Below are 24,014 nucleotides of genomic sequence, written 5' to 3'. Positions count from 1 at the left end.
GCTTTATTGAATTATGAGCTATTTCGTTGAATCCAATAAATGAATCACCTAATTAAATGCAAATGATGCAGAAGGAGCTGCTGCTACCCGGGCTCCGTGTTACCCGTAGGGGCTTTACTTTTATTTATTAGAACAGACGGGGAAAGTAAGGCGAGCGAGCAGTGAGGAAACCGTGTTTTGTTTTGGTAAAACGGGCTCGCCACAGGGTGCTACTTTCCCCAAAACTGGCTGTTGACCTCCATCTTGAGGGGCGCCAGTGAGTAACAAGCTCCCAGGAGGAGAACACATGTTTAATGTTCCTCTTTTATCTTCTGAGGTAAGAGGAGGGATAGAATCTGCACATTCATTATGCTTATTCATTACTTTACGACAGAGCTCGCCTTAAAAAATCAGTTTCACTTCCACTTGTCGACATTTCCACAAAATGAATTCATTATTGCAACATTTTCTTTTCCCCCGTGTTCACTGAAGCACTGCTCAAGTTCTCTGCGCCCATAAAGAATGCACTTTGCCCATTTTTTGTCAAAACGGAGAGTCGATGACTCTTTAAAACACACTAGCGCTAAAGATTTTCTGTGGTTTGAGATATTTCACTGCAGAAGAAGTTGAAATTAAAGGAGAGTAAAAGGTGGTGATACATTATGCAACGACTGCTGCAGGCATACACGTTCAAACATCCCGGGGGCAGCTGGGATGTCTCGTTTCTAAGCAAAGCAGCATTTATTGTGACATGTCGAGATGTGTTTCTCTAAAGCGGATGTGACTCGAATGAAAAAAGACAGCTGAGTTGAAGCTGAGTTCTGAGTTTTAAGTGTGATTTCTGATTTTAAACTAAGACGAGTTGAGTTGGTTAGTGTATTTCCTTTATGAACACAAAATGTAGTATAATCTAATTTTCCCTACTATTAAACTTCTTCAAACATTGATACCAAAAGGTACAGTCGAGTGTGTTTGATGCAGGTGAGATGATGCATTCAAAGGGCTGAAACTCAGTGTTGATTCATCCCTGGGATGGGATTCTGTTATGGTCCAAACATAATGCTACACATCATAACAGTTTTACGATGCCTGAATCATCCCTGCAGGAGTTCTTGTTTTATTTCCCAATTATCTGAGACGCTATTTATTGCTTGACTTTGGTCATGTGCTAGCTTATCACTGCTTTATATTTTTCTAAGGTCCTGAAGTTTCTGGAGATTTGATTAAGATCAGAAATTGACACATTATTTATTCTTAACCTCATGCAATTATGTCCCTTTCGGCACACCGTAGTATTTCCCTGCTTCATGCTGCCATCATTATGGAGAATAATGACTTCAATGCACTTTTGACTCATGAGAGTGAGTAGCTTTCTTTGGCATGGGGTCACAATTTACACCTGTGTGCTACCCGGTACCTCAAGATCTCACAGAAGTCCCCCCTCCCCTCTTTTCTTTCGGTTGTGAACAGGTGTGAAAAGTTATTAGTCTCCAATGGTTATGGTGGTCATTTCTATTTCTATCCTTCATGAAGCCTTTTCTGATACTCTTGAATTCCCTCTTTCTTTGCCTTCAAGTAAAAAACTTCCTCTTGCATTTGCTTCCTTTACTGTTGTTAAAATTACACGTAGTTCTGAAATGACTGCTTCTTCTATTGCTGTCACAATAAACACTGATTGTATTTCAAAGCTGAGGTACGTCTTGTGTGCATCATTCGTGTCTATGTGAGCGAGTACTGATCCATCAGAGGTGCTATTTGACAAATCCTGGAGTGTGCCAAACATCTCAATCATAAATACTGAAATATGAAATGCATAAGTAATTTTGAGTACCACAAACATCCTTATTTATTCCAGAAGCCAATTTAATTATTACCCCAGTGTGATAATTACGCTAGTAATGAGAGATTAATGTAATTAAAAGGGAGTGATTCAGATGGATAACTCTTCAAATGCTTCAGGCCATCAAAGAGGCCCCTATTTGACTCCAGAAGCCAATATCCGTATGTTAATCATACATTTCAGATTTCTGACTGCGCTTCATTCCTTCCTCTCCAGCACACTGGCTCCAAGAATTAAGTGGTTTTCTTTGTGAGCAGCGGAAGAACTCTGAAGGGCGGTGACCTCCTGCAGCCGGGGAGAAGACGTATGTTGGAGCACTCCTACATATCATACTAACTCACTCTCTCTTTTACCACATGCTGGAATGTCCCTATGATGTTAATCCAAATAAGTACAAGAGAGAACAATGTTTGGACGGAGCTGAATCAGAGGGAAAATAACCAGTATGAACTATATTTTCATGTGATAGCGAGATAAACCAAAGCAAGAGTGGATAGTTCTGAAGGCAGGGCTGCTTATCGATGCATATGGACAGCCATGCTTGTTTATATGTGGCAGCTCCCAGATAAGTTGCCCTGCCTTATCTCCAGTTGCACTATCAAAGAACTTGCGCACAATTCAACACGGCTTTAAAAAAAGCATCCAGCTCGCTGTAACACCCGAGCCCTCAGGAAAACCCTCTCTCAGACAACTTTCAGGAGCAGGAAATAGAAGGAAACGAGGAGACATCTGTTTGTCCTCGTTGGGAAGCAGTGGCTGGGATTAAAGAGGAGAAGTCGTCGTCTTGTTAATTAACATTTGGTGGGTTGTGTCTCATTTGATGATTTAATTTGACATGAATAAAGCTCAGAGGATGTGAACTCCTTCGTCTGAAGCTGATGCAGTTACCACACATGGTGTCTGGTATGCACACAGGAGCTGTTTCACTTTGTTGAGATGTCAAATGGAGCTTTTATTTCCTTAAAACTCTAATCTGCTTCTGTGCTCCAATTACTTTGCAGTATTCATGTCAGTGTTTGAAAAGCTCATTAATGCAAAACTGTATTTTTTTCTGCAAAGCATGAAGATAAAATGTTTGTGCCAGCACCTGATAATCACTAATTATTCATACCATGGGCTTTTAAAACTCCCAACAATCCCCTGCAGCTTATATCTGTATCAAACTAACCCAACCCTGAATTAAATCTCCACCTGTAGAACACATTCATGTGATAAAGCCTGTTAAAAGCTGCAGAATCAATCTATTCTGATGTAAACAAAGTGCTCAAGACAACCCGAGTTCATCAACTACACCGCAGCCGACATTTTCATCCCGACAAGTCTCTGAGGCGCTCTGACATTTCCATATGAAATACATCTGGCTGCCGAGAGGTTCCTGAGCAACTTGGAGCTCCGTATCCTCCTCCTCCCTCCTCCTCCGCTTCCCCCCTCAGGGCTGTTTGTCGTTAAAGCATTTGCGGGTTCAAACAAAAATGTTAGATTAGACCCGAGGGACACAAACACCATCGCAACAGGAGCAAATTGGGAACTGAATGAAAGGAAAATCAATTATGCCAAAACCCCTTATTAACAATTAGAGCTGGTGTGGAGGCTTTCTCTTGCTTTTGTTGTGGCTGATTGTTTTGAGAGTGGAATCCAAGGCAGCTGGGATTGTTTGTCGGACTATTGTCTTCACTACTGATTGTCAGCGCCCCAAAGGGAGAATCTTCTCCAACGCAATTTAGAGGTCGGCTCGAAATCTAAATTTAAAGTTATACACAAGACAGAGTCGAGCCCCGGGGTCGTGAGGTCAGAGAATATGAGCATTCAACCAACATGGCATTCAAAATGTAGGACACAGTTAGTTTGAGGAAGTCTGTGCATGAGAGTTCACTTGTTGAGTTTAACTTTGATATTAAAATCATCTCAGGGGAAGAGACCAAATCACTGAAAGCGACTACACGGGACATTCATCTCACTTATGTCATATTTAGACTCACATGTCAATCACTGAGTCATCCTCAGATGAGCCCTCCATCCTCCATGGTGTCCTCCTGGAAGCTATGAACTCACGCCATGGTGACTTGAGCATCCTGGTAGATATTGAGGACCACATGCAGCAAACTGGTGTAGCATCCATCCAGGATCTTCTTGAGGGTGGGCTTCAGGGTCCGGCATTCACATCCTGATTCCATGGTTGCAGAACTTGAGCTGGCATGCTTGTCATACCGTTAAAAGTCTCTCACAGTAGAGCCTTTCTCATTTCAATGCGATGGTCTCCGAGGATGCAGTCCGTGATGACCTTGGTTTTCCATCATTTAACCTGAGATCGACCTTGGCACACGCTCGACACTTGGACAGAGAGGCCCCTGCTTGCTCCACCTGGTTACATGGCAGACTGATATCATCCGTGCAGGTGGTCCAGGTCTGTTAGAACTACTGCAGGGCATCACCTCGGTGTTGTAGAGAAGCCAAGTTCCTGCCCCCGTTCAGTGATGGCCTGCCTGAGGGCAAAGTCCAGGACGATAATGAAGACAGAGGGTGTCCCCCTCGCTGCACCCACACCTTGATGTCAAACTCCTCACTGAAGCCCTCGAGGGTCACACGCATTATTCATCACACAATATAATTCAGTCTAAAATTCAGCAGTAGTGTTACAGATTTGTAGTTAAAGATGACCGACGTGCTCCACACACACCTTCCATACTACATTAAACTCTTAGCTGGTGTTTAATTGCGCACTGATCAGAGTTAATTTACCACTTGAAGAAGGTAGCCTGATCGTGTTCAGTTAAAGAACAAATGAGGTAATGTATCAGGACTTTAAATGGCTCTCACACTAATGTTTGTCTCCTCCACATCTTGATTTTGATGAAGTATTTACTGACAGTAAAAAAGGAGGTCAGAGCGTGTGACTCCTCATGAAGGTAAACACACAGACAGTGACGTCTTTGGGAGATGATTTGTTCTAGCGTACATCTAAGATTTGATCCTTTCATTTCCATGCTGTTTTCTGCTGCTCGCAGAGAGATGACCTTTACTTTGAGGCTTGGTTTCTTATCATATCTTGTCTCTCCTCTGATCTGTTTTATGTGACAGAGACAGATTGGATAAACTTTTCTGTAGCCGCCTAATGAAATTATCTTCTGCTCAGTTCTTTTCATTACAGACGCAGCTTCAAAGTTAGGGACACAGTTCAGCTCACTTATCTGTGTAGAGGACATGTCTGAGTCGCCTGATCCGTCACGGGGCCCCTTCGGGCCAACCTGGGCCACCCCTTACATCCAATCACAGCTGGTGAGAGGCTGGTTGGGCAATGATGAGCAGCTGGCTTTGTCACATTAGCCGTGACCGGGTGTGACCCCAGGGTGGCTTGGCAGGCTGCTGGCTCGCCAAGAGGCTGGAAGGGGAGCGCGGCGTGGGGACCGGGGAGGGCAATGAGCCGGAGACAGGGGGGGACGTTGAGGACAGGACGCTGGTGGACTACAAGAAAAGGAAGCAATGGCTGCTTTAGCCTCAGCTCAAGCTGGCTGTCAGCCAAAGGAAGCAGATGTTGTATGCTGATTCTGAGACTGGGGCGCTCTAGGGGGGTTATTTATGAAAAGGTCTCATGGTCAAATGTGATTTTAGCAATGTGGTAGGCAGGTAGAGGAGTGTTTACACAAGTTGAAAATGTTGGCTTGAGATGCTACACCTTAGCTTTCCTCGCAGCAGTGTTGAGTGTAAAGGGGTTGTGTGTTGTACAGCTTCTACGATGTTAAACAAGTAATAAATCTTAACGGAAATTCAACCTTTTTGGACATGGAAGCGGGTCTTTTGCTGTCCTAATAAGGCTTAAATTACACAAGTGGGAATATCTTTTCCAAATGAAAGGAGAGGAGTAACAAGGCGGACATAAAAATGAGCTTTAATGGGAGTCCTGCGATTCCCAGCCTTCAGACGAAGCTATTATGTCATAAGGGTAATACCAAAATGTCAACTAAAGACATAACCCTGCCCTTAAAGGGAATGTGATTAAACTTTCATAAAGGTATAAAAGACCTCTCCAATACTCGGACTATATAACCAACGAGTTATCCTTCAGTCCTCCAAGAGACCACAAATAAAGGTTAATTATGAGGCGCATGACTTCTAGTTTACCGACATGATACTGTAAGAGCAGCACTCAGTCAAGTGAACCCACACAGGTTGAGCAGAGAACATGATTTCGCATGTCAGCTGAACTGGCTCAGAATATTTATAGGATGAGGAACTGAAGCTAGAAAAATGGACTTGTGATGAAAGTGAAGATCAAATCCCAGTAAAAGCCTCGGGCACGACTCCCCACTGGGAGGAAAGAGTGAAACGGCAGAGTGTGTGAAAGGACGGGAGCTGGACGGAGAGGAGAGTAGGCAGGAGACGTAGTGAGATGAGACAGTAAGAAAGTGAGGAATGTTAAAAGGAAAAAAGGATCAAGATTGGGTTGGAAAGAGGAGTGGGCAGAGGGTGTTTCTCAATTATTTCTTCACCTCCTCTGTCCTTGTTGCTCTGAGGATGTAGAGCCTGGGATGGAAATACAAGTAGACCTTGCAAATTCACCATTAGTTACATTAGAGTAACCTCGGTTTAAAATCATGAACTTAATGTGATAAAATGTCACACATAGGGATGCTATCGAGCATTCATTCTTAACAACATGCTTCAGAAAAATGATGAGTGTTTCAGGTCACATGACTGACCATCACAACTGTGCTGTCAGCATGCACTATGGTCCCACTGCAGGACGCGCAATGTCACACAATATGTCATTCAGCCGCACTACTGTCATCTCGTCCTCTGGTCAGTACAACAAAACCTCTTTTAGTGTGTCTTCAGTGAGGCTCATGCATTTCACTGAGGCTCTAACCATGAAGCAGCTGCAGGTGTCGGCTATACACTAACATTACTTCAACATGTCAAAGCAGGAATGGTGTTACACTGCAATTGTGACAAGGCACAACAATGGGAACTGGACCTGAAAGCAGCACAGAGCTCCGTCAGATCAAAAACATGTCAGGAAATGTAAAATAAAACTCAATATCACGCCCGAGCTGAACACAGCTCCAGGGTTTTTAATCAGTCAGTCTCTCTTTACCCTCCAGAGGGTTCTGCTCACTATATAGTCCACTTCAAGACCAAACCTGCTCACTTTGATGAGGCTGTGTTAGCATGGATGACTACAAGACAAAAGTGAGCAAAAAATAGCCCTAACAGCTCTGAGTGAAGTGCTTCATGTCTGTTAAAAACAACAAGAAAATACTTGAACAGCATGCAGGATGACCTGCTGCTTCCTGACATTACTGGCACGGCATAAAGGATATCACAGGACCTTCTCCGAGGCAGGGATATCCACACAGAGTGATATGAGCAGGCATTGGTAGCTGAGCTCTTCCTCCTGCAGAGTGAATATAGCCTCCGATTTTCACACAGCACGACTTAACAGATGACTTTTACAGATTCAGGGAGGAGGATGAGGGCTCTAACTGTAAAGTTAACAAGGTGGGTTTAATCATCTACATTATAAAGGAGCTACCGCTGTCTCAAATATCCCTCCTCGGTTTTAAAGTGTATTATCAGTCACTGACTCATCAGCCATTATTTCTGCTGAATTCAGTTTATGGTCTATAAAATGTATTAAAAATGACTTCAGAGTTATAACTCCAGGAGTGTCTCTGAAGAACAGGCTGGACAGATGTTTCCCAGTTCTAACAGTCAGACTTCCTGCCATGCTCGAGTCACTTTAGGGCAAAACTTTGGGCTTTTATGGGAATATTATGGTGTTCAAGCAATTGTAATAATTGACCTGATAGGGGTTGACTAATACTAAAACCACATGAAGCCTGCAACCAACAGTACATTTGCATAATGATAAAACTACAGTCAGTCCCAACTTGCTTGTTTTTGTGTCTGAAGCTCATCACAAACATGAGATGAAAGACAAAAATGATTACAATTATAATAAATTCTCCCTGTTTCTAAGCCATTTGCAACCTTTAAATGTTATTTTGCAAATTGAAACTGGCCTGCAAATGAAAAAGCAGACTGTCTGAAGGACAGGAGAATAATTATTCTACTGTTTTTATTTGTTGCTTTGACAATTTTTTTTTTCCTACATGGAGAAAAATAGATTTTGAATCCTTTGAAACAAAGAGAGTCTGGCAGGCTCATGTGTGTGTGTGTGTGTGTGTGTGTGTGTGTGTGTGTGTGTGTGTGTGTGTGTGTGTGTGTGTGTACAGTCTTGCAGCCATTTCAGTTTTATGTGTTGCATCAGCGATCACTCTCAGATAGCATCTGTCACCTTTCAGAGGGTGGACGTCTCATTTTGAAGCAGAGTCCATATAACATATTAAGTAACGGATGTGTGTGCGTGTGTGTGTGCGTGTACCTGGGCTCTAAAATTAAAGTAAGTTAATTTAGCGGTCTATTGAGTAGTCCATTCTATTTCCCATCACATCCCAAGGTGACAGCATGATACTCTATAATACACTTTCATGTTGTTGTGAAGAGGCAGCAGGCAGCAAGAGGGTAAAAGGGGGAGAGACAAAGAGCTGCTGGTGTGTTTGTTGTGTCTTCTCTTCATACACCGTAGTGCTTTCACTCGCACAACCTGCTATTACAGCCCCTCTAATCAGATTTGCCCGGCGAGGCCAAATGCAGGCTCATATCTCGGCTAGCTTAACGCGGCAAAAAAAAGGGGGTGAGCCATCAGTACCCCTCTTTGGACAGGCGGCTGAAATAACAGTGATCACTCCTGACAGCGGCGCATGAGTGCAGACTGCACTCACATTTGGCACGGTGCTCAAATGTCATTTCACCTTCGGCGCACACTAAAAGGTGACAGGCGTCATCCTTCCTGCCAGGTGGACACGCTGGCTGGAGGGACGAACACGTGGTGCAAAGTGGAATGACTCCTTGCCATGAGTGACAGAGCCCACAACCAACAGATATGGTAATGACACATAATACAGTCACTTGGGCAGGCTGGATATGCACATGTGCTCTGCATGATTAGATCACACTGGAGGGCACATTGTTATGTTAACTGGGTCATTTAGCTTAATCAATTGTAATAATATGTCCACTAACAGGTCAAGTGTTGCCTTTGACATCAGTTAGTTTGTGAATGTCGGCACGGCTTCAAACGGGTCCAAGTCAAAATGAGACACACAGGCTTCTCTTAAAGCTTCATGAGGATTTAGCTCCACAAAACGGCATTTAAGGCAATCAAAGCAACAAAGGACATTCAAATGACCTAAATTAACAATTTACAAACATGTCAACTGAACAACAAGCTTCTATAAGAACTAGCAAAACAAAAGGGAAGGGACTGACACATGAAAAATGGAAATGCTTGGTGCTGTCACTGCAGGTGCGTCAGCAACACAAAGTATTTGACACTAATGTTAAGTTCTTTTCAACTGCTAATTAGGGTCTGAACACCAAACGCTGCAAGAGTGTTGTGATGTAAACTATTATTCTTTATTTTCTCGCCTTTGTCCTCGAGTTCCAGCATCAAACATGCTCAAAAAACAAGCCTGCTGACAGTTTGTGTGATTTCCTGGTTTTTTTAATGTTAGTGAGGGAAATTGTCTCAATAGTGCGACCGAAGATACATCCCCTGAAGGCAGTCTGAACTCAAGACAGGCAATTTGGTACACATATCCTGCATCCTGACATGAGACTTCCTGTGTATCTGATCCGGAGGACTCTGACCTGCTGGATCTGAGACGCAGCCAGAACATGACAAGAATAGAAACCTATCAGATCCGTGATGGATTGGAGATGGACCGGACACGGATCTGGTGGAATTTGGCCATCAGACTCATAAAAGTCTCTCACGTCATGGTGGATTCCCATCAGGAAGTCCACCTGTTGGAGCATCCAGTTATAACTCCTTTTCCAAATGATTACAGTCATCACTCCGATGGTCCTGCCGGTCATAAAAGTTTGTGACACAGACTTCTGGCTTGTTCCTCGTAAATATACAGCTGGGGAGTTTAACTGGATTTATGAAGCAGTCTCAATTTAATACTGTGCCTCGTTATGATCTGCACAAGCAAATAAGACCATCAGCCTGTCACTGACTCAGATTCTGACAAAGCAATGCGCTGCAAAGAGGCTTTGTTTATATTCCTCCTTGGCACAGTTTCACACTGAGCGCTACATTAGCCGGCTACAAGAAAGAGGGAGGAGATTTTAAGGAGATTCTAAGTGAATGTCACCTTCAGTTAATTAGGTATGATCTAACACCCGCCATCAAGCCTCATTTATCTTTGACAAGTCTGCTATGACATAACCTGCTGCAAGAGTCTTTCCTGTCTAACTCTGGACATTTGTAGAAACAGACAGGCATCAGGTTTCAGGAATAGCAGGATAAAGAGAAAAGCCGTCCACAGTCTTCCTGATCCTCACATCAAAATATCACTGAACCTTCACAGGATGTTGTGGAGCACAGGCTGTGGAGCAGATTTCCAATTCCTTCATCTCTCAAAGAACGGGGGAGCTTTACACTTTGAAGAAATGATCCAATCTCCCACAGCATGCAGCCGAGGAGGACTGAGACTGATCTGAAGGCAAGAGGCCGACCCCGTTCTTTTACAAGTCGTATTCATAGACAGCTGGGCTTTACATCCTCTGCCACCCTGCACTCACTCAACCTACTCCTATAAACTTAGAGGCTTCGTTCCAGAGGATCTCAGGATGGTTTTGTAAGGTGTCAATGTATCTATGAGTGGTCATGGTTCATGGTAGTGTTATTGTAAATATACTATGAATATAAGAGAATGCAACCAGTGCATTCACCCCCTGCTGGTCATGAGAGACACTCAGGTTCAAGGGAATTCTACCTCTCCATGCACAGATCTCATATACAGTCTGAGCTTTCTCACAAGTAAGAAAAATGTCAGGGTTTTGGACAGCTTGATGCATATCGTACTGTTTGACCTCTATCACACTCAAAGAGCAATGAACAACCATATTACTCCTCCAGTAAGTGATTGATACAGCAGAGGAAGGAGACAATAAGATAACGGGAGCGGTATCAATCATCATTTGAAGAAGGTCAGCGGTGTGGACACCGAAGCTGCTCTGTCCCTTCACGTTACTTTGAGTTTCAACATCTGGACATAGTGTTTAAAGATGCAGCCATGAGGAGGTAAGGAATACAGGGATGTTCTTTAACACACACACATTGTCTAATCCTATTGATTATGGGTGTTTAATTAGTTTAATTACACTCATGTTCAGGCGAGGGATTCAATTAAGACCAGTGTAAGAGAAAGTGTCCTACAGGCGGTGGATACAACAGTCGCTCCTGACGGGTATTTTCATGCTCTTATCCACCATCTGCTGCACTGACAAGGTGTAGCCTCTGTGTGATGGTTAATTATGTTCTGTACACTGGCAGAAATGCATTAGTGGAGGAGCTGTTCTCTAGTTCATGCAGCGAACTCAACCTTTCATGTTGTGAGACTGATTAAACCTTTAATCAAAAGTTATCAAAGTTGAGCACAGTTTTTTTCTATTATTACGAACCTCTGACTTTATCCAGCATTCAACATATTCCCCCTTTTGTTGCCTAGCAGCAGGTAGGGAGACTGATATCAGCAGAGATCTCATATCATTCTGTCTCCGTGTGACAAGATGGAAAATGTAATATCTGTAAAATAGTGCCGTAAAAAAAACACACAGGGATGATTTTCCACTGGAGTTCATGCTTTAAATGCTGATGTGTTTCCATTAGAGTGGAGAAGGGAAGCAGATTCTTCAGAGACAGCCAATCAAGTTTGAGGGTTTTAATGTGAACTTGTTCTTTGCAGCAGATTTGGAGCTTCATGAGGATTCAGTCGGACCTGTGTTTGTGTCCAGGTGATGAAATCAGAGTCAGAAACTTGGTCTCCATGCTTCCTCTTTAAATAATACTACAAATCCTACTAGATACTCAAGCACGTGGCTCCATAGAGGAAGTGAAACTGCAGATTCAGGTTATAGTCATGTGAAGGTTGATCCCTTTAACAGACGAGGTATCACGTGGTTTATGGATTTAAGAAGAGACACTTTGCAAGTCAAAGACACATTTCTGCCCTTGTATGCAAAAACAGACAACAGCTACACCCCGTTAAACCCTGAAAATTCAAAACACAGTCCTTCACGTCAACGCTCAAATCTCCTTAATCCAGCCTGACACCTGAAGGAGTCCTACTCATGAGCTGGTTGTTTATATGTGCTACAAGCAATGATGGCAGAAATGTTTACAGCTGTCCTGGTTAAAACAGCATAATATCAACTTATCCTCACCAGACCTCAGCGCCGGCATTAGTCATGATATCTTACAAGCTCCGAAGATCAGCGTCAAGATAGAAAATAATTACACTAGTCCTTTAATGTCACTGCACAGCTCATCATTCATCACTCCAAAAACTGCTCCACTACACCAACAAACAACTCAACCTCACGCACACACACACACACACACACACACACACACACACCGCTGCAGCTTCAAATAACACCACCAGAATATTCACCACGAGCTATATTCTGCTTGCAAAGACTCCACTCTGCAGCCATCTTACAGAATATCAACACAAATCAAATATTTCTCTAACCCCAAAGTTGGTGTTGCAGAAGTTACAGAGCAGCTGAGGGCGGCTGCATCGACTCATCACATTGCAAGTTGCTAAAAATCAGGCAAACATCACACGGTCTGAAATCATGGTGTGCTGCTGACTCACACGGCGCGGCAGTAACCCTATCGTGGATCTGAATATAGATATTTCATCTTAGCTGGATGCTTCCTCTTTGATAGTCTTATGCATATTCATTAAGCGTGATATCCACCAGAAGGTTATTATCCATAAATGTCACTCTGTAATTAATTAATCCTGTCTGCTGGTTGCTCTCCCTGCCTCATTAATGAGCCAAGTCTAGCTGATTGTATTCATATTCATGTGTCCAAATATACAGCTCTATTTCGGATTCAGACGCCAGAATATTTCACTTCATTAGCGGCAGGAATCGCCGCAGGGCCATTTGACAGGCAGGATCTGCGTTCTGATTCTCCTGTCCTGTCAGCGGCGTGCTCTGGATCCCGTTTGTCTGTTTGGGCTTGTTACAGTAATGAGGACACACGGCGGTTCTGGAGCCAAAAGTGAGGGGATGTCTTGGTCATTGAGGCAAAGTTTACTCACATTGGAATGGGAATCACCTTCTATGGGTAATGCGGTCCAAGGAGACAATTATGGGGGTAATTTTGTGCTGTTTAGCAAATTGATTTTTTAAGCTATCCCAGAGGCACATCTATTACTGTTGGTTTGAGTCGGTTTAATAAAAATCCAATATGAATTTGCACAAAGCAGAGATGAGTAACTCTGGCACATTAGGCTAATAGAGAAGAATACCACAGCTCACGAATGGCCTGCAAATAGTTTGACATTTACCCCGCCATGCACTCAATTATAGGGTGAGAATTTCTCCTCGGGCTCCGCTCAGTAATGTGCGGTGCTTTCTGCAAATGGTTATAATCTATACAGGCTTTAAGGGACGCTGTAACGTATACCCTGCTGATAATATGTGGCCGAGGTGTGTGCTTAGCAGGATGGCCCGCTGCTGAGGGAGATAGCATCGTAATTGGAGGCTCACATGTCATGCCTCTCAACATCGGCCAGGTGTAGAGTGTTCTCCAGCAAAAACACTAACTCCCTCCCTCGTGTGCTGTCAGTTCTGATAGGAGCATCAGTGGATGTTTAAAACATAAATGTAAATTGAGAGACTTGAGCAAAAGGTCTTTCTTTCTGAGCCTGAGGCTTATGAATTAAAATCACCACAGTGAGGTCTGTTACATGAAAACACAAAAAGCGAGTATAGCTCTTAGAAGCCATCGAGCTAATTGGATGATGTTTGAATGTGATGGGAAAACTGCCCTGATGGTACGAGGCACAGAACGGGAAATAAGACGAGTGCAGGATATATTTTTATCTTCTGCATGGGTTTAAAACCACTTTGTTTATCACTGAATTAAAAGAGGTAGCCTTCAGGTAGGTACGACTTCTGTTAAATAGATGTTTGCATGGTCTTATCATAGTTTAGAAGTACTGGAGCACATGCACGCTCTCCAAGGGGCTCTTATAATAAAAAAACTTTAAGTGCACAGCAATGCTCAGTTCTCTGTGGACATGCACTGAAGCACGGCGCTCTGTGCTGGATTCTATCACCAGTTTTGCAAAATAAGTCAGGAAGTTATTTTCCCCATGATGCTTAGCTCCTTTATGAGGATTTTAGTCTTATGGCATCTCCTGTCATTGTATTTACAGCTCGCAACAGAGTCATACCAAGAGGTATTCTCACAACTCATCACCAAGATGTATAATACTTGATTCTGATTGGTCCAAACCCTCTACAGTGGTTGTTAATCCAACCTTCAGGGTTCAGTAATTAAAACTCAATCAGGAAGTGCCATAAATCTGTAAAATGAGTGAACCTCTGTGACTGAGACAAGCAGTCAGTCACCGCTCTGATGCACTATTCAAAGGATGCAAACATCGTGCTGCTGCAAGACACTCAGGATGAGTCAGTGGAACACTAACATCCTCTGTGCACCTTAAAACATGGCAGCAGTGTGAACATATACTCTAATAGTTGTTGTGCTACTTTAGTCTGAAAATGACGGAGACAGCTTGGCCGAATAATCAATTTAGAGAAATGAGACGGACAGATACGCAAAGATTCTGAAAAGATTCTATGATTATCTTAAATAAAGATAATGACAGGGATGTGTGTGGGACACATCATCCACAATGTCTCCACCCTCTGAGAACAGGCCAGTAGTTTCATGATGTAAGACACAGTGCAACATCTTGTGTGTGGTGAGTCATACCTTGGGGTTCTTGAGTGCAGCACATTGTGGTAAACAGTGACGGGGGGGGTCTCGGCTTGTGTGTCAGCGATGAGGCTTTTTGTTTCTGGCAGGGCTCCTCCTGAAAGAAGGGTTTTTAATAAATTAATAATGGTGTTCCTTTTATCAAATCTGAGCCAGAGGATTATCTCAAAAACACTGTCACTAAGCTCAAATCAAGGCTGTTATTTCAGTCCTGCAAAAATTACATTTTAGATACACACGGCTCTCGCTGGGGGAGTGAAGTGCACGAGCTCATTAATCCTAAAAAGCAATGAATTACCATGATTAGCTGACATTAGCTGTCTTTAATCAGGCTGTGCGGTTAATTCACTTTCAAACAACTCAGAGAAAAGTTCAGGAATTCAGAGTTGAGCGAACCTTTTGTGACTTTCAGTTGTTTCAACAAAGTTTTTAAATGAAACTGTAGTGAAGACAGAGTGAGCCGTGAGGAGGATAACTTCTGTTTAATGGACTTTTAGCTTTCTGTTAGCTAACAAGCAGCAGGGCCAGAGGCTAAACTAATATGCAGGTGTCACAAGATAAACTCAGCTGCTGAAACAGAGGACTAAATGAGCTCATTTACAACATGGCTCAAGCAATGTGGCCTCAGCTTTGGCTAAATGATCCTCATGATGTATCACACTTGTATCTGCTTAAATGTACTCTCTCATGACGCTCACTTCATGTAATAAACAAGAGAATGTCTGTGACATGAAGACATAAAGTGTAAGCACCTCTCCTCCTGTGCTTCTGACAGAAATTATATACCCTTCCTGAATTTGTAGTCACATGACAACAAATTTGTACGGTTGCCTAGAAACAAGGGATGGGGTCAACCGATCCACCGGTTCATCTTTACCCTCTCCACACTACATAATATCTCACACTGTGAATTTAAACGACTCTCATCTGGAGTTTCCTGCTGTTTGACGGTGAGTCTGAGGATAGAAATTAAACCTGAAACTCGTGGGGTTCAAGAGTGCGAGTGCAGCGGCTGCGTTTAGCATTTCTGGGTCAATTTAAACACTTTTATTCTGCTGTACATGAACGTTACATCACTGTGCTTCAAGTACAGTTTCTGCAGAAGCAAAAGTTAAGATAATGCACAAAGCATCACTAGTGCATGATGTCTAATTCGACAGAAGAGCTCCTCTTCTCTGCAATAAACAACACATGATTATTGAATCTCTCTAAAACTCTCACATGCTTTTACTTCAAAGAGGTAATCTCACCGTGGACCACACCTGCAGCAGCCTCATGAATATCTAAGAAACATCTACAAACGTGCATCACAGATCTGATGCAAAGAGAAAGACACTACGCTGAATTATTTAGATCTATAACCGCTTATTAGAACATTTCTCCTGTTGAATCCATATTTCTCTGTGATTTGATTCCAGAAAGCAAAAAAAAATGTCTCTGAAAGTTCTCCATTGCACAAGGAGGTGCCCTTTCATCCAGCACAAAAAGGTGTTTCACAGCCCGCCTGTGTATGCACAGACTCAATTATGTCTCCTGTAGCTGTGAGCTCCATAATGAAAGAGCTCTGAATCACAGCACAGAGAGATAAAGTGACCAGCCTACGTGACTTCTCCCAGATTTCCATCCTAATGTATTTATCTGTGTCTGCACTGAATATCAAAAGGCCTCCCTCACAGCCTCTCAACACAGCTTCATGTGTGTGTCTCTTTTAAGGCACTGCATCACTTGGAAAGAGTTACAACCTGAAGTAATTTAGGCCCCAGTCCCTTGGAAAATCCTCCCGGTGTGTCCTTGAACACAGAGCCCGCCGTGCGAACAGCCATAAAGCTCTCATTTGTCATCTGGATTGTGTCTCAGTTCCCCCAGAGCTTGCTTGTAGAGGCTGAAAAAAAGGAGACAGCATGAGGACTGCTTTATCTCTTCATGTTTAGCTGCTTTAATAAGAAAAATAGAGGTGCTGAGCCTTTGTTTTACTCCACATCTGCTCTCTTTTGTTATAGTGCAGTGTTTCCTCTAAGAGCCGCTCCAAAAAGCCAATTTAAGAAGCCTCGGCTCTGTCATGACTTCATCTTGAATTTTCTTAAACATAAGTCAGCGAGTTCTGAAGATATTATGAATTCTGTGCCCAGTAGTTCCTCTTTGTCTGCACGGCGAGCTGAAAGGGTAATAGTGAATTTGACAGATGTGAATGTAGGAGCAGTCGTGTTATGGAGTATTCAGCTGTGGCTGCAAATGAATGGGGACGTGTGCATGCAACAGCTCTCATACAAATGCTAAGTGATGCTCTTTTGCTAAACTAGTTGAATTGCTCATGATGTGAGCGCTGAGGGGAAAGACCCAAGCTTCAGGAGGCTGATGAAAAGGGAAACATCTTTTATGCACCAAAGAGGAGGCACGCTTCCAAGGGTGGTCATCTTTCTGACTGCAAATCTGGATGGAGTTCTTCAGCTTTAACTGTAAACACTTCCATCATCCTCCATCCTTCAATGTGACCAAGCAGCCTGACAGTCAATTTTTAATGTTGCATGTTCAAAATATATCCTTGTCCAAGTAATAGCATGCATTATTGACGACTCAATGTTACTCTGCAACTTCCCCCCACTTGTTGGAATCATAAAACCATGACAGATGCAGAAAGCTTTTATACTTGCTCTTTCAAATTCCCCTTCTGCTCAAGAAAAAGAGAAAAAAAACCTTTCCTTGGAATAAGCATTAAAACACTGTATGAAAGAGACAAGTGTGTCCTTATTATTCTAATGTGATGAGTTTCTTACTGCAGCCAGTGCTTCTTATCACCTCAGCAGCTGAAAGAGTCCATGAGCATTAATAAAACAATCTTGACCTCAGAAACTTTAGTTCAAGTAAAAAAATAAAGCGTGAGCTCCTTTCATCCATCATCTATCAGCTTATTTTGTCAAAGAGCCTGCAGGTTATTGCTTTGCAATCAGTTTATGAATAAATATCTCTCCTTGAAAACTGTTGAGTTTTTCTCTCTTCTTCTTCTTTTTTTCTGATGGCTTTCAATTTCTTTAGGAATTTAACTGCAATCTATTTCAGGGTCTCAGTGTTGACAGCTCTGAGCATATCTTCATTGTGTAGCTGAAGAAATGCAGAACCTCTTAAATGTAGCTATAAGCACAAGACTGTTTTAAAAATGCATCTCTAAAAGTAAAAGTGGACCATCAGGGTGGATATTTGTGCAAGAACTGAGGCAAAATAGTATGAGGGAAGGAGAGAGGGACAAGATAGCTGGAAAGAACAGTGTATTGCAATGCTCATTCTTAAATATCAGACCCAAATACTGCTCAAAAGCTCTATAAAACTAATATTCAAGCATATAAACTACAGTAGCACTCCACCCTTCTGTCTGCAGGATTTAGGATTCACAGCTAGCCTGCAGCACAATATCAATACAGCTCTTTAATGACTCAACTTTACTGTAGCTTAAAGTCCTATTTAGTAGTTACCTCGTCCACATGTCCTCCTCTGAGATGAGCTGGCTGCTCCTCTTCTGTTTATTCATCTTCCCCTCCTCTTCACTGGACGCCTGCAGACAGTTTTAGCTAATGTTAGTGTAGTGTAGTGGGAGCAGCGCTTCTTGTGTTAGTTCTGTCATTGTTGGCCTTGAGTGCAGCCAGTTGGGAGTAGGTCAACTCCTCCCCTTAACCAGATGAACCATTTGATGAGCTCCTATTGTTGAACACCTAGGCTACCTATGACACATTGACACCCCTAATTAGATGGACTCTTCCAATGTCAAGTGACCCGCAGCAGGTGTTTCCTCCGAATTGGTCCCACAATCAAGTAGTTTCATTTAGCAACACCATCTTTGTGTTTGGGGTTAAAATGACAGTTAGCTTAATTAACATTTATGCATTACTTTATTACTTGAAGTATACTCTAAATCAGGGGTTCCCAGAGTGTGGGTCGTGAGACACAAATGTGGGGTTGTGAGATGTCTTCCAGAATTTTTTTTTTTTTTAAGTTATCCAAAAATAGTTTATTTTATCCATTATAGTAATAAATATCATCAAAAACAGTAGATAAACTTGAAATAAAACCTTGAAAACAGAACATTTAAAGAGTTTTCAGCCTTTCTTTTTGCCAGATGACTCCAAAGTGTAGGGTTAGTGAACAGTTAATTATCAAAAGCATCAGTAGCAGCAGGAAACACAGACACATGCTCATATAGGTAGGGTCATTTTCTGCAGACCAGCTAAATGAAGCCACATGAAATCACTTGGAGGGACATTGAGGAATCGCGAGTCTCTGGCACAGTTATTTTGGGGTTGAAAAGTTTGGGAACCCCTGCTCTAAAACATTCATTGAAAATGGAGACGCAGCTGCAATGAGGAAATGATCATTACCTCTGTAAGAATAGGAAACAGGGTATTGTTTAACACTCCATTACAGCACTGCAGTGTGCACAGACGGTAATACACCAGTCTGTTAAACATGTAGTGGTAGATTTAAGAGGATATGGGACATAGGGAATTAAATGCATAATCAAAAACACAGTCATTCAATAGTGATATTATTTAATGTGTGTTATCTTCTATAACTCACTGAAGAGACCAAGGGTTCACTTTTGTTATTTCTGCTAAACTGTTGCTATTTGCCATAGTCATTAAAGGGTACTAAGTCTAGGCATTTCCATTTTGACATGAGAAGCACATCTGGACTGTGTAACAGACCTAAACACAACACCTGCTGCATTTGTTTATCATCACATTCTTTCCAAGGCTGTGATTGCCTTGCAGCCAACCTGGCATTTAAAGCATTGTCAGTCTGAGTCAGCAACAATACTTTCTGCCACAATAGATTCATTGTAGCACGATTCTTGAATAAGAATTAGACAGCGTACCTCCAGTTCACCTGCCGCTTCCCTTCTTCTCTCCTGTCAAATCAAAGGCGTGTTGGACCTCAGCTGGGAGAGTCTGAAATCAAGCAGATTAAGAAGAGCGGTGGGCTGTACCTGCCAAAAAGCTCTTGGCTGGATTTGCCCATGTGGCTAAGAAACTTCCTCAGAAACTTTGTGAAATTATTTTGTGTGCGAGTCTCACCGTGGAATCTGAGAGGAGGCATTTAAGTGCATGCATGTGTCTGAGGGAGAAAACTTCGACAATGGCGAGGAGATTTCTTCCCAGACTTCCCAAACTTCTCTTGTAGTTTGGATTAAGGTGCTGTCGGCGCACAGTATCATGGGAGTCTCTGCAAACGGAAAGATTAGGGGAGAAATATTACCTGAAGGCTTACTGCGCTATCTTTTTCTCTTGGTGTGTGGCTTCCAAGAGACGTTCAAGAGACTAAAACACAGTGTTAGCTGATGTGTGTGACTTGGTATGTGGTCCAACACTTCTGTGGTTTGTCTGAATTCTTGTGCTGGGGGAAAAAAAAAGTAATCACCTGTAGCAGACTGTGAGGCAGGAAGGAGGATGACTTCAGTGGCTTCTTTTCTTCCTCGTCTCTGCATCTCCTCATCCAAATGAAAGTGCGTGTTTGATGTGCAGACTTCCTTTGAGCCCCTGTGGGAGATGAAGTTGAAGTTTGTTCCTCTTGTTAACAGAGGCCCCTTGCAGCCAGGATCCAACAGGCTGCCCGCATGGGATGGAAACTTCAGAGGAGCCTTATCTGCTGCCTTCAAATGAGTCCTGAAGAGGGGGCAGCTTTGTTATCGAATACTGTGGCTCCACCGTGCTACTCTCAATTGTTTTAATTCCTCCTTTGAGCAGAGCTTCTCAGTGGCTATCATCATTAAAGCTCTTTCTGCTGTTTCAAGAGGGACAGATTTAGATGCAACACAGTTACCATTTAAAGCAGGAGTAATGGAGGTTTAGGACTGACCTTGATGAAAATAGCACCCTGTCCTCCGGAAAAATGAGCTCTGCCGACTTCAACGGTGAAAAAATTAAAAGCTATTACAACTGTGTGGAGGAGCCGTCTTTTATCTGACAATTGCACCAGACTTCAGCACAATGCAGAGGATTATAATGAAATGTTCACCCGGTATCAGTATCTACAAAACTATCCTCTTTTTTTTCACACAGTCTGGCTCAGTGTTACATTACCTCGGAGTGCAGCCCAGGAAAAAATGTGGATCAGGTTTTCATCCAAGCTGCTGCTGACTGAATCTTTCTCTCATTTTTTCATGTGCTGTACTTCTCACCACACTTGTCAGACTTACACATGAATATATGTTGCTTAACTTAAAATACTGCAGTTCACAATCCAAGAATACAGCTGTGCTAGCTTTCTCTTTCCATTGTACAGTAACTATTCTAAGCTAAGATAACTGGTAGCTTGCATAGCTTCACAATCATTTAAGAGGCAAGTTTGTTTTTATCAAACATTTACAAAGGAAGTGAATAAGTGCAACATTTATTTACTGGCTCTGTCAGCACATTGAAGCACTATAATCTACTCCGGTGATACAACCTCTTGAACACTTCACATGTACTTTGGAATAAAAAATAACTCATGGACAAATATCGCACAGTATGACGACGTTTCGTTGTAAAGCCCCAAAATACTTGAATTATCCTTTTAGGCGCCCACACATGAGCTGGAGAGCTCTTCAAAACGCAGGGAAGAAAAATGAATCACAGTTTTTTTTGTTCTCTTCTACCAGGACATGTTTATTTACAGCGGCAAATGACAGGAGTCACAAGTGTTTCCACAGGTACGTACAGAGAGACATCAATAGTTCCCACCTCCTGCACAAAGCACACTCAGCGGGGACAGTCCAGGGGACACGGGAGCATGGGGACAAGAGGACATACACTGTACACTGAGCTCAAACACACCTGTTTTCCCCCTACAGAAAAAGGAACAAAGTTTGGTGGAGGAGGAGGAGGAGGAGGACGAGAGGAGAGGATAAGAGGGAGAAGGAGGGGGTTAGGTATTTCGACTCATATTCAAATACAAAAGAACATGTACAAATCGTATAGCCTCCAGGCACTGTGCTCCTATATTTACAGTCGTCGTAACAGGCAGCGGAACCACTCCATGGCAGGACCATCCGTTTGAGATATGCAGGTACAAGGGCTCGCTGTGAGGAAACAAAGCCAGCGCTATGAGGTCTGAGATAAAAACCAGTGGAGTCTGAGAGGCAGGAGGGGGCGGCGGTGGCAGACACATGCGGAGTGGAGTGCTGCAGCCCGGGGAATTAATCATTGTCGAGAACTACATAATCAGGTTTTACCTATCGGAGGGCGCTGTGAGAGCTCTCGCCAAGTCACTCCACACTGAAAGAAGAACACTCACAGCACTTGGACATTCATACTTGGCACGTGGTCATGAACTTGTAGAGCTGAACAATGCATCATGGAACTGAATAGTGTACTCAATAATTAATCTAATATAAATAACTCAACAAAAGAAGGAATAAATTAAAAGGAAATAAAGCCAGAAGTGTACGATTATTTAAAATTAGGAGTGTGATAAATTAAAGTGGACGACTTACAGTACGTGCAGATACATTCAACAAACATACATGCAACCTGATTCATGTAGACAAGTGTTATCACCCGCACATGCATGTATGCACACACACACACATTCACACTCACACACACATGATGTATTACACTGATTTTAAACTAGATCTGTTGCCCATCACTATACTCTGGAGTAACAGCATTTGCATGACATCAAATAGTTACACAAGTCTGCTTCTGTCCAGTGTCGTTGACGACTACCCACATTCCTACCACTACGTTTCCCAGAATTCACAGCATCACAAACAATTTGAATTTTCTGACATTCAGTGGCAAAAAAAGCAGCGATCAAAAATTCATTTGATGGTGTACACTGCTGCAGCGGCATCAGGCCTCCAGAGAGGGAGGGAAAACAAAACAAAAAAAAGGCACACTAATGCCGTAATTACTGTCTGCATTGAAATGCCGTGAAATAGCCTTAGGGCGCTGATTTTCTTAAGGGAAACAAATGACTGAAAAAAAAAAAGCAGTAGAACACCGTCACTGAACTTTAGACCCAAACACAACAAAAGGAAGAAAAAAAGAGGAGAACAAAAAAACAGCTTTTCGTCTGAGGAGTGTTCACGAGAGAAAGCCAAGCCTGTTGCATTTTGAAAAAAGACACATCCTTTCGGGTATATTTACATAAAAGCTTTGTAAAATATTCTTTTTTTCACCTATGTACAACACATGACAACATCAGAGAGATTTAGATCAAGAACAAAAGTTTAAAAAAAAACGACTGAGACTGATCTGATACAAGAACGAGGAAAGAAATGTGGAATCAAAAAACATCCATGGCAGACGTGTTGATTGTGGTCTTTACTCTGTAGCCTTGAGTCCTAACATTTACGGCCTTCTCTGCTAATGGCAACAACACCAACAACCATTCAGGGCATGTGTGGGGGGAGCTTTTGAAGTCTTCATTTTCATTAACTAATGTGATTTCGCTAACAGTGACATCAGTGCAAATGTGTGGTTTTAACGTCGTAGACTTTAAAAAAAAAGAAGTTGTGTCTTACTTTTGTTGATGAATTTTGGAGTTTGTTCTCTTGCAGCGAAAACTATGATCCACAATATCCACAATAGCCCTTCAGAAAGCCATGCTAATCAGAATACTTTAAATCCTGCAATAATTTATGGTTACATCTTTTCACCATTGGAGCATAAACTTCCCGTAAGCACCTTGAAGTCAAGGTGACCTGAAGCAAGAAACATCTTAAGCTCTTTGCTTACCTTTTGCTACTCAAGCTTGAAATGCTTCAGCGTCAGCCTCATGTTAGCCAAACACCTCACTCGGCTACTGGAGGCATACAAAGGTTGCCTTGGTGTATCACTCAGGCATGGAAACAGGTATCTAAACTGATGTGACGTCCCACAGTAAGGTTCAGCTCACTGTGACGTAAACAAAAAAAAGAAGCGAGGGCATTAGCAGTGTGAGCTTGCATTTGTGTAAGAATTCATCGTGGGAGCCTGGAGATGTGATTGATCTCCTTTGTACTGCATGGAAGTCTTATGTGGGTCAAAAAAAGGAAAAGAAAAGCATCATAAAATCAACAGGTATGACCAGACAAATAAAATACAATCATTTATCAACAAGAGCTTTCCACTGATGCCATGTTTTTTCAGAACATGATACATATATCACTCAGGGTGTCTAAAAGTTTGACCCTCTCTCTCTTTCTATTTTCTCTGTATTATTTGTATGTACACATGCCTTTCACTGGGGCATTGTTATAAACAGATATGGTATGTTTCTCCACTATTTTCCAGTGCTGTAGTTTCTCTGGGTTTTGGTCTCGTGATCCGAATGTTCTTTTGGTGGCGAGGGAACCCGACCCTTTTA

General features: G+C 42.5%; 1 long non-coding RNA gene across 1 annotated transcript in view; it reads right to left on the bottom strand.

Moving 5' to 3' along the window:
• LOC117808294 overlaps window positions 1–20,514 on the bottom strand; it is a 36,233-nt gene extending 15,719 nt beyond the window's left edge. Inside the window, exons 1-4 of the long non-coding RNA XR_004630210.1 lie at window positions 20,100–20,514; window positions 19,558–19,904; window positions 18,161–18,240; window positions 14,691–14,790 (exon numbers count right to left, since the gene is read on the bottom strand). This is a non-coding gene — a long non-coding RNA (uncharacterized LOC117808294). The remainder of the gene's footprint in view (window positions 1–14,690; window positions 14,791–18,160; window positions 18,241–19,557; window positions 19,905–20,099) is intronic.
• Window positions 20,515–24,014: the final 3,500 nt, after the last annotated feature.

Source organism: Notolabrus celidotus, chromosome 24 (assembly GCF_009762535.1).
Source record: "Notolabrus celidotus isolate fNotCel1 chromosome 24, fNotCel1.pri, whole genome shotgun sequence".
Lineage (NCBI taxonomy): Eukaryota > Metazoa > Chordata > Actinopteri > Labriformes > Labridae > Notolabrus > Notolabrus celidotus.
This window is presented reverse-complemented; position numbering and strand designations above follow the sequence as displayed.